The sequence below is a fragment of the Diabrotica virgifera genome, chromosome 4 (genome assembly GCF_917563875.1).
Source record: "Diabrotica virgifera virgifera chromosome 4, PGI_DIABVI_V3a".
Lineage (NCBI taxonomy): Eukaryota > Metazoa > Arthropoda > Insecta > Coleoptera > Chrysomelidae > Diabrotica > Diabrotica virgifera.
In genome coordinates, this window is record NC_065446.1 from 147,621,209 (window position 1) to 147,642,186 (window position 20,978).

The window sequence follows — 20,978 nt, forward strand, 5'->3', positions numbered from 1 at the left end:
TGGGTCCGGTCTCATTATTTTCTTTTAGTTTTTTGAAGTCCCTTCCCCGATATTTCTGTGAGTTAGTATAAGTTTCTCTTTATTATGGTCCCATTTCCACTCCTTTCCATTAATCTCCAGTTTCATATATCCTATCTTCGTAGTATTACCTTTGTCTTTTTCTTCTTTTGCCATTTTCCTAATTTTTGCTTGTATTTCCCTTTCCTTTCTTGTTAAATCTGATTCTATATACACCTTTTGTCCCTGTAGATTTTTCAGTTTTCCTTTGTTTTTTAGTACACTCATCTTATCCGTTAGGTTTTCCATTTCTGCTACAAAGATTTGGTCGCCGATCTTCACCGCTCCTCTCAGTCTGACCTCTAATTTCAGATTTCTTCCTATGAAGTGTTCTACTGACTCCTTTACAGGCTTTCCGTCGGTAGCATCTAGTGTTAGGCCTTTTAATACTATATTATTTCTCCGTCTATCTTTTTCCAATTGTTCTATTCTATTGTTTGCCATTTTTAAACCTTCTTCCAATTTTTCGTTTTTTTCTTTCAGCTCCTTAATATATTCCATCGTTTCTTTTTGGTCTTTCCGTATGGTTCTTATTTCTGCCATCATTTCATCATTTTTCCACATAACTTCCCGCATCATTTTTATCATCTCTTCATTTGTGTCGTTGCTTTTATTCGGTGTTCGTCTCGTCAGGTTACTCTTTTCAAAATATAATTTATCTTCTTTATATTTTTTCTTCTTAGATTCTTCGTCGCCACTATCAGATAGTTCTTCATTCTTTCTATAGGTTTCCTTTCGGATTGTTCGGATTTACTTACGTAATAGAAAATAGATATTGTACAGGGCGTCAAAAAGTTATATTTTTATGAATGAAATACCATGATGTCACTTTTACTTTTCTTCCCTAGGGAGGAAAAGTACAACTTTGCTCCCTACAATCAGGTCCGGAAAAGTATACTTTCGGTAGAGGTAGGTGGAAAACTCTTTTATTATTCATTTTACGAAAAACAGTTATTCTTTATAAAATGTTCTACAGGGTCTAAAACCTAAAATACAACCGTCTAATATCAAATTTTGTCAATTTTATACGAGGTATATAAAAAAAATATGAATTTTCCCAAGAGTACTTAAATAATATACCCTTATTTTTCACAATATTGAAAATTGTGCTTATGTAAAGTTGTTTAGAACTAAAAACCATCATTAACCCGCCAGTGGTCGCTATATGAGATTTTCTCTCACGGTTTCAGAAAATTGCACAGAATTTTTTTTCTGGGAAATTATAAGATCTGTAGTTCCTTCTAGTCTCCTAACTATCCTCCCTCGACAATCTAATAGAATCGTCCGCTTAGATAGTGACTCAGTTGACCTAATATCACCCAATTGTTGAGTCAGCGCGCTTCAAGTGAGACATTCTCTCATCAAGCGACCACCCGCGTTACGAACTGTACATAAAAATTAATTTTATTTTGGCACTTAAAACCTAAAATAATGTAAAAAAAAATTGTAATTGTCATCAATCAATTTTTCCAGGGCATTCTTGTTATATTTGTGTGCTGTGCCGTAAATTATCAAGATACGGAGATTGATTAATATTGGTTTAATTCCGATTATTTCTTTTTATTTTATTATATTATTATCTATATTATGTTACATTCTTTTTTTCTTATTATTAGTTAATAAAAAAAGTTTAAAAACTGTTTTAAAAACTTTATTTTGTAAAAAAAAGGTAAAATTTGGATATGTGAGAGAAAATCTCACGCGCGACCACTCGCGTAACAATCTACCTAGCGACCGATGCCGGGTCGCTAGGTTGGGAATCTATCTTTGGTTGGGAAATAAGCCACAATTAAATTGAAAAAATAATTTTATTCGCGTTTCGACGCCCAAATCGGATGTCGTTGTCAAAATATAAAATATTACTAATATTTACTCGGTAATATTTTGTATTTTGACAAGGACATCCGATTTGGGCGTCGAAACGTTAATAAAATTATTTTTTCAATTTAATTGTGGCTTATTTCCCAATCAAAATAATTATAAAAATGCCACAAGAAAATAGCTTCAGAACAACACTAAAAACCATCTTCCAATATTCCATCCTTCTCATTGAAATATTCTGAACTATAAAGGTACTTTATTCTTGATCGAAATTTATCTTTTTTGACATACCTCGTATAAAATTAATCAAAATTGATATAAGATGGTTGTATTTAAGGTCTTTGGCCATGCAGAACTTTTTACAAAGGATAACTTTTTTTCGTATAATTAATAATAGACCAGTAAGGATCTGTTTTTAGATGGAGGTGAGAGGTGGCATTCAGATTTTTGCGGATAAAGTTAGGTGATAACTTCGTTAATAATAATTGATTAATGCTCCGTCTCAAATATGCCCGGAACATTAATAAAAAAAATAAAATATTTAAAAATTTCAAAAAATTTCGTTTTTTTTTCAACTTTTTTTTCTTATAACTTTAAAATGATTCATTTTGGAACAAAGTCGTATAGGAATAAAACAAAGGTAATTAAATTTTCTATCAGATGCGATTGGTTAAAAATCTCTTAATTAATCACCCTTGCTGCAAAATAGCAATAAATATAAAATAAGGGGCAAAACAAGCCTGTTCTTATTCAATTATTTTCCATCACTTAGGTTACACTTGGAACCTTCCTAATTCGCTTAGAAAATTTTTGTAATGTGCTAAAACCGTACACCAATTTTCATTAAAATTGACTTACTAGATTTTGAATAATAATTTTGCAATCTAAACTTTTTTTTAAAAATTAAAATTTTTTAAAATCTTGCACAACAAAAACTAGTATATACAAAGATTTGTCAATTTTTTTACATATAAAGAGGCACTCCACCTATCTAATGCACTTTACAGAATTAAAATCGGATTGTTTAAGCAGCCTCAGCAATGTTTTAAAATTATAAACAATTTTTTGGCTTATAAACAAATTAGTCCTGTGGCCAGGAGGGGGTGCTGCACGCTCCTTTATTTAGATGGACTTACCCAAGATTTTTATGTATTTTTTGACCCGTGGAACCCGATTTTTTTGGGTAACAGTTGATCCGGATGTCAATAAAATTGTTATAAACAAAGAACTTGAGGAATTACATAACATCGATTTTTCGCAAAATAAAACATTTTTTTATATTTCTTGGGTAAGTCTAAGCAAAAAATGTTCTTACAAGTTTTTTCGTAGGATGCATAGTTTTCGAGATAAACGCAGTGGAACTTTCAAAAAATCGAAAAAGTGCAATTTTTGAACGCGAATAATTTTGATTAAAAAATAAAATAGCAATTCTGCTGACATAATTTGAAAGTTTAAATCAAATTATACCGGTTTTAATTATTTGCATTGCTAAAAATTAATTGTTTATTATTAAACAAAGCTATTTGTTTATAAGCCAAAAAATTATTTATAACTTTAAAACATTGCTGAGGCCCCTTAAATAATCCGATTTTAATTCTGTAAACTGTATTAGATAGGTAAAGCACCTCTTGATATGTAAAAAAATTAGACAACTTCTAAATGGTCTACTTTTTGTTCAGAAAGATTTTAAAAAATTTGAACTTTTTTAAAAACATTTAAATTGCAAATTTATTATGCAAAATCTATTAGGTCGATTTTAATGAAATTTGGTACACGGTTTAAGTATGTTACAAAGAATTTCCTAAGTGAATTACTAAGGTTCTAAGTACCACCAAAGTGGTTAAAAACATTGAATAACAACAGGTTATTTTGCCCCCTTATTTTGTATTTATTGCTATATTGCAGAAAAAGTTATAAGTTAAGACATTTTTGACCAGTCCGATATCATACAAAATTCAATTATCTTTATTTTATTTCTCTACGACTTTGTTCCAAAACGAATCGTTTTAAAGTTATAAGCAAAGAAACAGAAAAATATCGACGTTTTTCGAATTTTTAAATATTTTATTTTTTTTATTAATGTTCCGGACATATTTGAGAAGGAGCATAAGTAAATTATTATTAACGAAGTTATCACCTTACTTTATCTGCAAAAATTCGAATGCCACCTTTCACATCCAAAAATAGACGTTTTTTCACAGATCCTTACTGGTCTATAATAAAAGAGTTATCATAATTGAAATAACTGAAAATAATGTTGTATATCCATAATTAAAAAAATTCAACTTTTTTTTAATTAGAAAGATGAAATGGCATATTAGAATATAGTTCTTAATTCCAAACAACTTTTCATTACAACAATTTTTAATATTTTGAATAATAAAGCTACTTTACTCTTGAGTAAAATTCATATTTTTTGACATAATATCTCATATATGGCTTAAAAAAATGAACTGATGGTTCTATTTTTAATTTAGACCATGCACAACTGTTTACGTTGACGAACAGAACGTCTATAGTCGTCTAATTTCCATTGATGTAATGTGACACAACGTCTATATACGTTGAATTTTTCCCTATTCTACTTTGCAAAATACATATAGTGTCACAACACTTGCTTATACATTTGACGCAGTGTCCGTCAACGTGTTAATTGGACACACTGTACAAAACAATTATTGTTCTTTTTTAAACAAATAATAAACAATTAGCGGCAAAATCTGTGAGTAGAACTTTTTACTTTAACATGTATATAAACTAACAAAAAAAGTTTTAGAACAAGATAATCTTGTTTGAATTGCTCGGAAACAATGCATCTTTTCGTTCTATCTTGACTCTTCTAAAATGCTTCGTATAGATTGCTGAATAGAATTGGGCTTCTTATAACAGGCAATATGACGACTTATATACACATATAAGTATCTCGTAGAACAGTCGTATTATTTAAACGTAAATTAAAACATGGCAACATCGTCGGGCTTCGTATAATGTGTGGGCTATAACGAGTGGGCTTCGTAAGACTGTAGGAATAAGACAGTGCTACAATCCCCTTACCCCGTAAACCGCGGGCTTCCATTCATCGGCAGGTTGTAGCGGGCTTCCTATCATTTGTGAGCTATATATATATATATATATATATATATATATATATATATATATATATATATAAGCCAAAAACGCTATATCGCACCGCACCGGTCATACGAAGCCCGACACCTCCTTACGAAGCCCGCATTCGGGCTTCGTAATTCTTTAATGTTATTTCCCCAAAAAACGTACTTTACACCATCTCTCGATATTTTAACGAAGCTCAGAACATGTAAATACGCTTGGGCTTCATATATATTCGGACAAATTTTAGAAATGTACCATAGGTAGCTCTGAAATCATGATTAACAATACGAAGCCCGGGCTGCTTATGCCTGGAATTATTATCAAAACATACACTCGTAGTTCATGGTATCTACCACCAGTTTGCGCTGCGAAAAAAAGTATATACTCTGTAGAAGTTCAGCAGCGTTAGGAAGCCCACATTGAGCTACCGATTATAAGAAGCCCTGAAGTTTGGCAACGTTTTTGCGTATTCCTCAAAGTACTATTAGGTTGTAAACATTTTTATTATTACCTGGCAATGCACATTTTTCGTATTTTTGGGTCGTTCATCGTCATTAATCTTGTGTACTAAGACTCCCGAGAACAGATTATGGTAATTCTTAGCATTACCTGTACACAGTAAGATACCGACAGATAAAAGATTTAAAAATTGAATCGCAAAAGAATTATTTATTTTAATTGATACAATTAATACAAATTAATACTTTGTATTACTAATTTACTATTTTAGTTTGTAATAAGCCACAAAATTTGCTACCAAATAGGAAATTAATATGACAAATTAAATTATTGCTTTTTTTCACTTAAAAAAGTTATTGCCACAACTAATGGCCATTGGCATGGTAGGTACGGTAATTTTTAACAGTTAGGTACCTAGTGTAATGTGTGTGTGTTGAGTAAGTGTCTTGTTACTTTGCAAAGTTGACGTTATTGTCTTTGCAAAGAGACGCTAACTGTATCCGAACGTCTGCGGTCCCTCCGGTGAGTACCGATCCCACAAGGACAGAAACTATTTCCATTTATTAATTTATAATAAATGAAACATTTCTGACCCTGGTGAGATTCGAACTCACAACCATTCGGATTTTTCGATCCAAAGGTAGGCGCTCTTACCACTCATTCAAGGACGGGGTTAAAGTTAATATTATTAAATATTACTTTATAAAATTAAAAATAGTCATTCTTATGAATTATGCGTATTATTCTGATTCTGATACGATGAACACTTGTTTGATGGGTCTGAGCCACACAATTGAGGGTTAGGCCACTGTTTCATTCGTATTTTTAGTATTTGTCAAGGCAAGAATACATTATGTAGTGCCATCTTGCCAAATATAGAGCTAGATTGTGTAGACCACTGTTGAATCATATATCCAATTTTTCTGCTTTTATTGATGTATTAATCTAAAAATGCTCAATTTGTGGACTGTGCCACTGTTGCTCTGAGCGCCTCATTTAATACAAATACAAAATATTTAATACAAATGCATATAGATTTTCCCTTCGGAAAAAATCAAACAATATAGATGTTTTTTAATTTCATTAAGGGGATGGGTACGTAGTTTCTGCTGAAATGCTATTCAAATGGAATACATTTTTTTTTTCGAATTCTGAGAAAACTAATAAGTATTTTTGAAAATTTTAAACTCAGAATAAGAGATTACGTTATTAGCGAGGGCCGAAAGTCCCTGAGAACTTCCATAATGTTTATTTTAATAAGTTACAGGGCTAAAAAACTAAAAGAAAATTTAGTGTGACTTTTAATTCCAAAATATCTCATTCAAAATAAACTTTTTATTTATTGTAAGAGACTTTCGGCCCTCGGTAATAATTTAGTCTTTCATTTTGCGTTTAAATTTTTCAAAAATATTTATTGTTTTTTTTTCAGGATTTGAAAAAAAAAATGAACACAATGTCCGTGGTAATATTTTCCAAATCTTTGTCAGTAGTAAATAGAATATTGCCAGCATATTGTCAGTCAGACAGTGACAATTTTAAAAATTTGACCTGGCATTGGGAATATTTTCAGTTGTTGATTAAATAATATTGATAATGTGTTTGATAAATAATTGATTTAAGACGTGAACTTAATAAAAAGTTATTTATTGTTTATTATTTATGGAAGATCCAAAGCAGAGAATACACCAGGATATATTCAGTGATACAAGCATTGTGTTGTTACAGATGTTCAAAATTGTAAGCGTTTCATAGTAACAATATATTATTAAAAAATCACTTTATCACTTTTCCTCTTTTCTCGATTGATTATTAGCTTTTGTTGTACAGTAGATAAATTATTACTGAATACATAGGTAGTGAAAAAATTATCAGTAGTAATTGCACAAGAGCTCTGAAATTATCGAATTTTTCCCGAGTGACACTTTGACAGTATTAATTTCACGACCCGAAGGGGAGTGAAATTACGTCAAGTGGCACGAGGGAAACAATTCGATAACAATTTCAGAGATCGAGCTGCAATTTGCTGCGATTATTTCATGAATAAAACTGTTTAAAACCAAAATTTTATTGTAATTTATTTATGTAAGTAGAAATTAGTACAATTAAACACACACTTGTTATAAATATTTGACGATTGAAAGTCATCACTTTTATAAGTTTTAAAACAGTAATTGTCATTAATGTCACTGAATGTATTTTTTCACAGCAACGAAGGGCATCTGACGTAATATACTTGACGATGAGATATTATCAAAAATAATCAATTTAATTTGTATTTCTGTAGCTTTCTATTGGTCGGAAATATGAAATAATCATATTAATTAACTGAATTAACAATGAAGGCAATTAATTATACTAGTAAAAGTTATCCAAGAATATTCAAAAGCCATCTTTACAGTTAATGATGAAATTGTCAAGTAAAGTTTACATATCGATACCAGTGACAATTTTACTACACGTAATTTGCCGTGTAAAGACAGAAAAATTAGGGATAGCCTTAAAATATTTGCGAATTATGTACCGATGGCCCTAAGAAATGTTTAATAAACAACATAATAAAAAGTTCTACTCTAGAAGTGGGCACTTAATTTTTTATTAAACTAATGAACTGCGAAATTAGATGTTTCTTTAAATAACCCCGAAAATATAAATTTTAGAAAAAAACTGACTTGACTATTGAAAAATTCAGACTATTGAAAAAAACCTAAATATAAGATTAAAATTTTTATAAAATTAAATCAGTAGCTTCTATAATTTTTTATTTATAACGCTTCACGCTATAACGCTATAAGTCACCCTTCTCACAAACATTGGCGCACTGTAAACTAGCGAAGTGCACGGCTGAGTTATTTCAGTGTATTTCTCCAATTAATGGATCAAATAAAATTTTACAAATTGGACAAGAAAGAAGGAAATTAAGAGAAGGAACAAGAAAGGATAGCTTAATTGGAAAGAAGAACAATTAAGCTATCTTATGGTTATAATAAAAAGAAATAAAATGTATGGGCATAAGTACGGTGTGGGCTGAATTTTGTTTAAACATTATTTAAAAATGTGTAACTAATAAAATTCTTCTTATAAAGCTCTCAGATTTGCACAAATTACCTTTCAAACATCTTACTAAACAATGTTTCATTCAAAAAAATGCCAAAAATTTAATTCAAATGGTATGATGCAAAAATGCAATTTTTGAAAACTTTTACGTAAGTTTTAAGTAAAAACGTAGTTTACAGAATTACCAGCACTTTAAAACGGTATTACTCAAGTTTGAAAAGATTTTTTACAATTTTATAGGTGTTTTTTAAAGCATTTGATGTATTTTTTAAAATTTACTCAATAATTTTATTTTAGAAATGAAACTATGAAACTATGAATGAAACTATTCCTTTTTTACAAAAATTAAGAAAGATAACAAAAATGTACCTAATACAAAAATCGAAAATTACCAACTAAAAAATTGTTTATAAAAAGTGATCAAAAATGTTTTCTCTAAAACTTACCTAAAATAAATTTAATAATAAGCTTGAACAATAATACATTTTCAACAAAAAAATATTTTTAGCTCTTAAACATTATGTCTGCGTAACTTCGAACCTATTAATATCTTTTTTATTACCAGTTTTACGAAAAAAGTTATTCTTTATAAAATACTCTGCATCGTATATGATCTCAGATGCAACCATCCAATATCAAATTTTATTAATTTTACATACGAGGTTTTACATACGATTTTACATTTTGACATACGAGGTATGTAAAAAAATATGAATTTCACTCAAGAGTAAAGTACCTTTAGATTTCACAATATCGAAAATTGTTATTAAAAAAAGTTGTTTGGAATTACAAAATATGTTTCACTGTTCAATTACATTCTTCTAAATGAGATATTGTGAACTATAAAGGTACGGTATGTTTAACAGTAAATGGTCGAGTTCAATTAGTTACCACTATAAAGATCCTGGAATAACCGATAATATTATAAAAGGTCCGGTTTCAGGTAAAATTTAAATATGTTTTCTGGTACAATTTCTTTGCTTTATTATGGGATTACCGTCTAGTCAGTGTTAATTGTCAAAAGACAAACTCTGTCTACCTCGGTTGCTTATCGCTCCGGGTGGGTCTTAACAATGGGCCAGGTCAGATAAATTTAATAATATTTACGACCGCACTAATTGAACTCAACCATTTACTGTTGAACAAACCATACTGAACTGTTAAGCAAAAGTCATATTTTTTACATACCTCGTATAAAATTGAAAAAGTTTGATATCTGATGGTTGTTTTTTGGACTTTAGACCAGAATAGAGTGTTTTATGAAGAATAACTTTTTTTCGTAAAATTAATAATAAAATAGTTGAAATAAATAATTGAAATAAAATAATGATGATGGGTATCCGTAATTTGAGAAAACATTGAATTTTTTTTTAATTATAATGATGTAATTATAATAAAACATAGTTTTTAATTCCCAACAACTTTTTATAATACCCATATTTTGATATTTTGGAATATAAAGGTACTTTACTCTTTAACAAAATTCGTATTTTTGACATACCTCGTATAAATTTGATAAAACTTGATATCTGATGATTGGGTTTTAGATTTTAGACTATGCAGAGGAATTTATGAAGAATAAACTTTTTTTCGTAAAATTTGTAATAAAAATGTTTCAAATATGGTTCCTTGCTACGCAGACATAGTGTAGAAGAGCTTCTTTATAAGCATTTTCAAATTGTAATGCCATATTCGGATTCAGCATAATCAAAAACAAAATAGAAACAAAATTCAACGATATTTTTAAAATTATTTTAAATTATATAATTTAACATGATTGTTTGGAATTAAGAACTATATTCTGATATGCAATTTCATCCTTCTAATGGAAAAAAAAATTTGAAAATTTTTCTAATCAACATTATTTTTAGTTGTTTATTTCAATTTATGATACATATAGCTATTTGTATAACAAGGGAGGAAAAGGCACTTTCCTCCCATGTTATACATATGGTTTTTACACCTTCCTCAAATAACAAGTCATTTTTTCATTTTTACTTAATTTATTTATGTAACTAACCAACAAAATTTATTAGAACTAAAACTAATAAGTACGTACAATATAACTGTCAACTGTCAAATATAAGTCAAAATAAAAATGTAAACATTGTTAAATCAAAATAACAATTTACAGTTTTTTACCATTCTGTGAAATACAGAATGTTTTATAAATAAACGTTAAAATGTATACAAACTTACGTAATAGAAAATAGATATTGTACAGGGCGTCAATAAGTTATATTTTTATGAATGAAATACCATGATGTCACTTTTACTTTTCCTCCCTAGGGAGGAAAAGTACAACTTTGCTCACTACAATCAGGTCCGGAAAAGTATACTTTCGGTAGAGGTAGGTGGAAAACTCTTTTATTATTCATTTTACGAAAAACAGTTATTCTTTATAAAATGTTCTACAGGGTCTAAAACCTAAAATACAACCGTCTAATATCAAATTTTGTCAATTTTATACGAGGTATATAAAAAAATATGAATTTGCTCAAGAGTACTTAAATAATATACCCTTATTTTTCACAATATTGAAAATTGTGCTTATGTAAAGTTGTTTAGAACTAAAAACCATAATTAACCCGCCAGTGGTCGCTATATGAGATTTTCTCTCACGGTTTCAGAAAATTGCACAGAATTTTTTTTCTGGGAAATTATAAGATCTGTAGTTCCTTCTAGTCTCCTAACTATCCTCCCTCGACAATCTAATAGAATCGTCCGCTTAGATAGTGACTCAGTTGACCCAATATCACCCAATTGTTGAGTCAGCGCGCTTCAAGTGAGACATTCTCTCATCAAGCGACCACCCGCGTTACGAACTGTACATAAAAATTAATTTTATTTTGGCACTTAAAACCTGAAATAATGTAACAAAAATTGTAATTGTCATCAATCAATTTTTCCAGAGCATTCTTGTTATATTTGTGTGCTGTGCCGTAAATTATCAAGATACGGAGATTGATTAATATTGGTTTAATTCCGATTATTTCTTTTTATTTTATTATATTATTATCTATATTGTTACATTCGTTTTTTCTTATTATTAGTTAATAAAAAAAGTTTAAAAACTGTTTTAAAAACTTTATTTTGTAAAAAAAGGTAAAATTTAGATATGTGAGAGAAAATCTCACGCGCGACCACTCGCGTAACAATCTACCTAGCGACCAATGCCGGGTCGCTAGGTTGGGAATCTATCTTTGGTTGGGAAATAAGCCACAATTAAATTGAAAAAATAATTTTATTCGCGTTTCGACGCCCAAATCGGATGTCGTTGTCAAAATATAAAATATTACTAATATTTACTCGGTAATATTTTGTATTTTGACAAGGACATCCGATTTGGGCGTCGAAACGTTAATAAATTTATTTTTTCAATTTAATTGTGGCTTATTTCCCAATCAAAATAATTATAAAAATGTCACAAGAAAATAGCTTCAGAACAACACTAAAAACCATCTTCCAATATTCCATCCTTCTCATTGAAATATTCTGAACTATAAAGGTACTTTATTCTTGATCGAAATTTATCTTTTTTGACATACCTCGTATAAAATTAATCAAAATTGATATAAGATGGTTGTATTTAAGGTCTTTGGCCATGCAGAACTTTTTACAGAGGATAACTTTTTTTCGTATAATTAATAATAGACCAGTAAGGATCTGTTTTTAGATGGATGTGAGAGGTCGCATTCAGATTTTTGCGGATAAAGTTAGGTGATAACTTCGTTAATAATAATTGATTAATGCTCCGTCTCAAATATGCCCGGAACATTAATAAAAAAAATAAAATATTTAAAAAATTCAAAAAATTTCGGTTTTTTTCTACTTTTTTTGCTTATAACTTTAAAACGATTCATTTTGGAACAAAGTCGTATAGGAATAAAACAAAGGTAATTAAATTTTCTATCAGATGCGATTGGTTAAAAATCTCTTAATTAATCACCCTTGCTTCAAAATAGCAATAAATAGGGGGCAAAAAATAAGGGGGCAAAACAAGCCTGTTCTTAATCAATGATTTTCCATCACTTAGGTTACACTTGGAACCTTCCTAATTCGCTTAGAAAATTTTTGTAATGTGCTAAAACCGTACACCAAATTTCATTAAAATTGACTTACTAGATTTTGAATAATAATTTTGCAATCTAAACTTTTTTTAAAAAATTAAAATTTTTTAAATCTTGCACAACAAAAACTAGTAAATACAAAGATTTGTCAATTTTTTTACATATAAAGAAGCACTCCACCTATCTAATGCACTTTACAGAACTAAAATCGGATTGTTTAAGCAGCCTCAGCAATGTTTTAAAGTTATAAACAATTTTTTGGCTTATAAACAAATTAGTCCTGTGGCCAGGAGGGGGTGCTGCGGGCTCCTTTATTTAGATGGACTTACCCAAGATTTTTATGTATTTTTTGACCCGTGGAACCCGATTTTTTTGGGTAACAGTTGATCCGGATGTCAATAAAATTGTTATAAACAAAGAACTTGCGGAATTACATAACATCGATTTTTCGCAAAATAAAACATTTTTTTATATTTCTTGGGTAAGTCTAAGCAAAAAATGTTCTTACAAGTTTTTTCGTAGGATGCATAGTTTTCGAGATAAACGCAGTGGAACTTTCAAAAAATCGAAAAAGTGCAATTTTTGAACGCGAATAACTTTTGATTAAAAAATAAAATAGCAATTCTACTGACAGCATTTGAAAGTTTAAATCAAATTATACCGGTTTTAATTATTTGCATTGCTAAAAATTAATTTTTTATTATTAAACAAAGCTATTTGTTTATAAGCCAAAAAATTAAGTTTAAAACATTGCCCCTTAAATAATCCGATTTTAATTCTGTGAAGTGTATTAGATGGGCAAAGCACCTCTTTATATGTAAAAAAATTAGACAACTTCTAAATGGTCTACTTTTTGTTCAGAAAGATTTTAAAAAATTTGAACTTTTTTAAAAACATTTAAATTGCAAATTTATTATGCAAAATCTATTAGGTCGATTTTAATGAAATTTGGTACACGGTTTAAGTATGTTACAAATAATTTCCTAAGCGAATTACTAAGGTTCTAAGTACCACCGAAGTGGTTAAAAACATTGAATAACAACAGGCATATTTTGCCCCCTTATTTTGTATTTATTGTTATATTGCAGAAAAGGTAATAAGTTAAGACATTTTTGACCAGTCGGATATCATACAAAATTCAATTATCTTTATTTTATTTCACTACGACTTTGTTCCAAAACGAATCGTTTTAAAGTTATAAGCAAAGAAAGCAGAAAAAAATCGACGTTTTTCGAAATTTTTAAATATTTTATTTTTTTTTTATTAATGTTCCGGGCATATTTGAGAAGGAGCATAAGTAAATTATTATTAACGAAGCACCTTACTTTATCTGCAAAAATTCGAATGCTACCTTTCACATCCAAAAATAGACGTTTTTTCACAGATCCTTACTGGTCTATAATAAAAGAGTTATCATAATTGAAATAACTGAAAATAATGTTGTATATCCATAATTAAGAAAAATTCAACTTTTTTTTAATTAGAAAGATGAAATGGCATATTAGAATATAGTTCTTAATTCCAAACAACTTTTCATTATAACAATTTTCAATATTTTGAATAATAAAGCTACTTTACTCTTGAGTAAAATTCATATTTTTTGCCATAATATCTCGTATACGGCTTAAAAAAAATGAACTGATGGTTCTATTTTTAATTTAGACCATGCACAACTTTTCACGTTGACGAACAGAACGTCTATAGTCGTCTAATTTCCATTGATGTAATGTGACACAACGTCTATATACGTTGAATTTTTCCCTATTCTACTTTGCAAAATACATATAGTGTCACAACACTTGCTCATACATTTGACGCAGTGTCCGTCAACGTGTTAATTGGACACACTGTACAAAACAATTATTGTTATTGTTTAAACAAATAATAAACAATTAGCGGCAAAATCTGTGAGTAGAACTTTGTATATAAACTAACAAAAAAGTTTTAGAAAAAGATAATCTTGTTTGAATTGCTCCGAAACAATGCATCTTTTCGTTCTATCTTGACTCTTCTAAAATGCTTCGTATAGATTGCTGAATAGAATTGGGCTTCTTATAACAGGCAATATGACGACTTATATACACATATAAGGATCTCGTAGAACAGTCGTATTATTTAAACGTAAATTAAAACATGGCAACATCGTCGGGCTTCGTATAATGCGTAATCCATATACACTGTGAACGCGTTTATACGAGTGGGCTTCGTAAGACTGTAGGGATAAGACAGTGCTACAATGCCCTTACCCCGTAAACCGCGGGCTTCCATTCATCTGCAGGTTGTAGCGGGCTTCCTATCATTTGTGAGCCATATACATATATATATATATATATATGCATATATTTAAAAAAAAAAGTATATACATATATATATACAACCCGAAATGGTGGATGTGTGAATTGTTCGTAAGGGGATTTTTCCACATTCTCTATTTCATCTGTTTGATTTCGTACGAGTGGTCGTCAAACCATTAACCTTGGATCCTTTGATCACTGAGTGTGTTTCAAGGATCTACATCTCATATTTTTATATATATATATATATATATATATATATATATATATATATATATATATATATATATATATATATATATATATATATATACATATATATATATATATATATATATATATATATATATATATATATATATATATATATATTGATAAAAGGTACGTTGTCGCCTCGCGGTGAAAACTATGACGACCTCGCCTCACCCTTTTGTAGTACTTTTTTTTTTAAATATATGCATATATATAATGAGGGGAACTTTCTAATTAAGAATCTCTAAAGAGGGGAAACGATTTTAGATGTTTTTTTATATATAAATTTACGGTCAAATCCAATGCGCTGTCGCCTCGTAACTATACATGACTAAGAATGAAAGCCAGTACGTTGTCGCCTCAGACGGCGTTGCCAAATATTGGAAAATGAATAAAGGATTGAGTGAGTGGGTCGAATTTTGGTGCACAGCGAGAGGTAGGTATTTAATACGGATGTAGGTAAAGAAATAGTGGGAATTTGTTTACATGTTCTATTGTTGTTTACAATAAAAATAAAGGATGGATATTTTTGATATTTTAAATAAGCTTAAGATATGAACATGATTTGTTTGGATTATATGTGCAAAATGTTTTTATTAGTAGATATTCCAAAGCTAGTATTTTGCAATAAATTAAGCTAAGCCAAATTATTTTGTGTGAATTATTGCATTTATACAGTAAAATTATAAAGGCTCTTAACGATATTATACATAATTTATTATTTATCTATCTCACAGAAAAAAGTGTCAACGGTTTATTTAAAAATTTTAATTAAAAACCAGTGAACTAGTATGAATAGCCGTAAAAATGTTACAACAAAATGTATTCTTACAGCAAAGTGTACGAAAATAATACATAAGGTGGTGAAGGTGGGGTGGTTTTAAGGGCTAAAATGGTTTTCTGAAATTTCTTTTGATCCTAATTTAAAAAAATTTTGAGAAAAACTAAAACTAGGTTTTTAGGTACCTATTTAATTTTTTCCTTCTACAAAAATAATTTCATTATGTTTTGTTTAAATGATTAGCGGCTGTTTGCGAAATGGGGACCTAATATCTAAGTCGTCAAACCCTTTAATTGAGGCGTAGGTGAGATGTTTATTATATCTAAGAATAAAAAAAATTTATAAAAATATCAACAAAAAGTAAAAAAAATATTTTGGTGTGTACAAACTAACTTGTGGTGACTGTCCGAAAACTTACATCGGTCAAACTGGCAGAACTTTTGACAAACGGATAGCAGAACACAAAAGGGCTTTCAACAATAGAAAAACAGACACTTCTACATACGCACTTCACCTTCTAGATCATAATCATTCTTTCAATGAAGAGTTTCAAATTCTACATATTCAAAATAAAGGCCTTAAACTATCATTTTTAGAATCAATGGAAATTAATAAATTGAAAAATACAGATATAATTCTGAATGACCAACTCGAGACAAACAGCTCCCCACTCCTCAACCTCTTCAGTTAAAGATTTAAAAAGGGAAACACCTTGTAAAATATATCACTTGAGAAAGACACTTTGCCGGAACAGCTGTAGTAACAACATAGTTGTAATAAATTTTGTGGAAGTATAGAAAACAAACGTTTTTCAGTGTTTTATTGTTAAAAAAAAATTTCTATATTTTCACTTAAGCAACATATAAACAACTTACAGATGCCATACATATTTTATTTCACTTTTATAAGATGTTGAATTTTTGATTTTATAATATTGGAATTCACCTTTTTATCTAGATGGATATACGCCATCTTGAATATAATTTGAAAAGTGTTCTCTTAAAAGGTTTGTTTTTTAATATTTCTTCTTTGTGGAGGCACATATATCAATCGCATTCGGAATCTTCCTCGCTTGGTTTTTTGATGCTTTGAGTAGTTTTTTATTTGGATAGTACTTATAGTCGCTGTTCGTTTTAAATTCTTTACTTGTTTGAGCTAGAACGTTATCTTTTGCAACCAACGCTTTACTTTTTTTAACTTCTTGCATACCTGAAATACTTGGGAAAATTAATATTCGTATTTTGAAGATTGCTTTTTTTATTCCGTATTTCTGAATCGTGGTGAAAATCTAGTTCTTCAAGCGATTTTCCTTTATATTCTATAGGAAGATAATCCCTTTCCATTACTATTAAAATTTTTGTAATTTTACGGTTTGATAAAAATGTCAGCAGGTAATTCATATCATTCATCATGCATTTTTTCATCATGCCCCATACTCTTGGCAAATTGTTTAGTTTAATTTTTGGACATACTTAAAATTTGTGCTACTGTTACAATATTTTTGCGTAATTTTTTGCTTGATATAGCTTCACGGTTTGTTAAATTCATTTTGCTTGTCAATTTACGGATCGCAATATCCCCTTTGTCCCATTTTAGCTTACTGCCTGGAACTGCAAACATATAGTTATTAACGTCGGACAACGTCAGACATGTATTTATGTCTCATCATCATCATCATTCTCTTTGCCTTATCCCTATGCGGGGTCGGCTTCCCTAATTGCATTTCTCCACACAATTCTGGGTCATATCAATGTTAATCCCCTTTACCAACATGTCCTGCCTTATCGCCTCCCCCCAGGTCTTCTTTGGTCTTCCTCTCCTACTCCTTCCAGGAATCTGCACTTCAGCTATTCTTCGTATTGGGTGATTAACGTCTCGACGTTGAACATGACCGAACCATCTTAACCTATGCTCTCTCATTTTGGCATCAATTGGTGCCACACCTAGACTTCCCCTAATATACTCATTTCTAATTTTATCCTTCTTTGTCACTCCACTCATCCATCTAAGCATTCTCATTTCCGCCACATGCATTCGTTGTTCCTCTTTCTTTTTCACTGCCCAACATTCAGTCCCGTACATCATAGCCGGTCTTATGGCTGTTTTATAGAATTTTCCCTTCAGCTTCATTGGAATTTTTCTGTCACACAACACACCACTCGCTTCTTTCCACTTCATCCATCCAGCCCTAATTCTACTGCATGCATCTCCATCTATTTCTCCATTACTCTGTAATACCGATCCTAGGTACTTAAAACTATTGCTTTTCACAATCATTTCACCATCCAAAGATACCATTTTATTTGTAGTAGCTCCATCTTTAAATGAACATTCCAAATACTCTGTTTTTGTCCTACTAAGTATGAAATTTATCAGTCTCTCCCACACCTGTCCTAACACTAGTCGTTACTCCCTCATACATATCCCTCACAATCTTTACATATTCACCAGGGACTCCTTTCTTATTGAGTGCCCACCACAGAATCTCGCGAGGAACTCTATCATATGCTTTCTCAAGATCAATGAATACCATATGAGCGTTTGTTTCTTTACTCCTGTATTTTTCCATCAACTGCCTTATAATGAAAATTGCATCTGTTGTTGATCTACCCTGCATAAAGCCAAATTGATTCTCGGATATTTCGGTCTCTTCACGTATCCGTCTGTCAATTACTCTTTCCCATATTTTCATGGTGTGGCTAAGCAGTTTTATAGCCCTGTAGTTTGTACATTGTTGTATATCTCCCTTGTTTTTGTAAACAGGTACCAGTATACTGCTTCTCCATTCGTCTGGCATTTGTCCAACTTCCATAATTCTATTAAATAGACCTGCTAGCCACCTTGTTCCTGTCTCTCCCAATGCTCTCCATACTTCCCCAGGAATATCATCTGGTCCTACCGCTTTTCCTTTCTTTATTTTTTGAAGCGCTTGAGCCACTTCCTCGTTGGTTATTTTGGTGACCATTGCTGCTACTGTCTCCGTTGACTCTACAGGCTGTCTGTCAAATTCTTCATTTAATAAGCTGTCAAAGTACTTTCTCCATCTCTTTTTGACTTTCCTTTCGTGAACTAGTATTTTATTATTTTCATCTCGGATACATCAAATCTGATTAAAATCTTTTGCTTTCCTTGCTCTCTGTTTGGCTATTTTATATATCTTCGTTTCGCCTTCCCTGGTATCAAGTTGATCATATAGGTTTGAATACGCTTCTGCTTTGGCTTTTGCTACTGCTCCTTTCGCTTCCTTTTTCGCCACCATATAGTTTTGAAGATCTGTGTCGGATCTGGTTTCTGCCACTTTTTATATAATTTTCTCTTCTCTTTTATTTTTCCTTGTACTTCGTTTGACCACCACCAAGTCTCTTTATCCTCAAACTTTTTTCCTGACGTTTTCCCAAGTATTTCAATAGCAGTCTCTCTTATACTACTGGCCATTTTTCTCCAAATTGTATTAGGGCTTCCTTTCATGTTCCAACATATTTTTTCTACTATTCTTCTCCTGAATAGACCTTCTTTCTCATCTTTCAGCAGCCACCATTTGATTTCTTGTGGTCCTCTCCGATATTTTTTTTTAGTTTCGCTTTTTACTTCGATGTCCAGAACAAGCAGCTTATGTTGTTGGCTTACTGTCTCACTCACTATTACCGTGCAGTCCTTGCATTCACGTATGTCTTCTTTCCTTATCATGAAGTAGTCTATTTGGGATTGATGTTGTCCACTTTTGTAGGTAATAAGTTGAGTTTCTCTCTTTTTAAAGAATGTGTTAACAATCGCCATATCCAATGCTGTTGCTAATTCAAGCATGTCATCTCCAGCTTCATTTCCAGTTCCAAAGCCTAATCCCCCATGTATTGTTTCATATCCTGTCTTGGTTTGGCCCACATGTGCATTGAAATCACCTCCTATTATAACTTTCTCCTCTGCTGGAATATCACTCAGTACGTCTCCTAATTGATCATAGAAAGCTCTTCTTTCATTCTCACCCAGACCTGTTTGGGGAGCATACACACAAACAACATTCAATACCTCTTTATCAATTACAAATTTCACTGACATCATTCTATCACTCGTTCTTACAACTTCTACTACGTTATCTTTCATTTCACTATCAGCAATTATACCAACTCCATTTCTAGTGTTACTACTCCCTACATACCACAATTTGTATCCTTCACCTAGTTCTTTCGCCCTTTGTCCTTTCCACCTAGTTTCTTGAATACAAGCAATTTGAACTCTTCTTCGTTTGAGCGCATCCACTAACTCCAGACTCTTACCTGTAAGACTACCAAGATTCCAAGACCCTATCCTGATTTTTCTAACCTGCAATGGTGTTCCCCCTGAGATAGTCCTCACCCGGAGATCCGAACGGAGGCTCATTTTACTTCCGGAACATTTTACCTCAGGAGATGCCATCATTTCAGTATAAGTTTTTACTGCGTTTGGAGAAGGTCTTTTCATTATTATGGCCTGAAAAGATTTTTGGATATTTGATGCCTGAATGCCTTTTCTATCAGCACCATACCCTGCCCTGCACGTTTAGCCAATACACCACCAATGCAACCAAAGTGCAGTATTACCCCACACCCGCCTGCATTTTTCTGTATAGGCCAGGATCCCTACTGTAAGGACTGCCCTATAAGCCAATGTATTGTTGCCCGTATCCCGCCGCTAGGAGGCACGTACTTTGGTTATTTCGGGATACACATGTATTTATGTCTATGTTTTATTAAAGTTTCTATGAAACCTTGCAACATTTTTGGAAGTAAAATAACAACAGCTCAAGAACCTTTACCAGAACACACTGGAATTTTGTGTCCTCTCGTAAGTGCCTTTTCTCCTTCAGTTAAAACATTTTCAAAATCACTGAAGTCCGTTTATCTTTAGTTACTAGATTGCTGAATTTTTAAATACTGAACATCACCTATTCGTCTCCTGTTAAAAAAATGACTAATGCTAGAGCATAGTTAACTAAATTTTTATGTTTCAACGTCATCAATATTGCTCTCAAACGTCTACTGCCACTTCACACCAATTTTAATACTTTCTTCTCAGAATATTTTAATATCTTTTACAAGT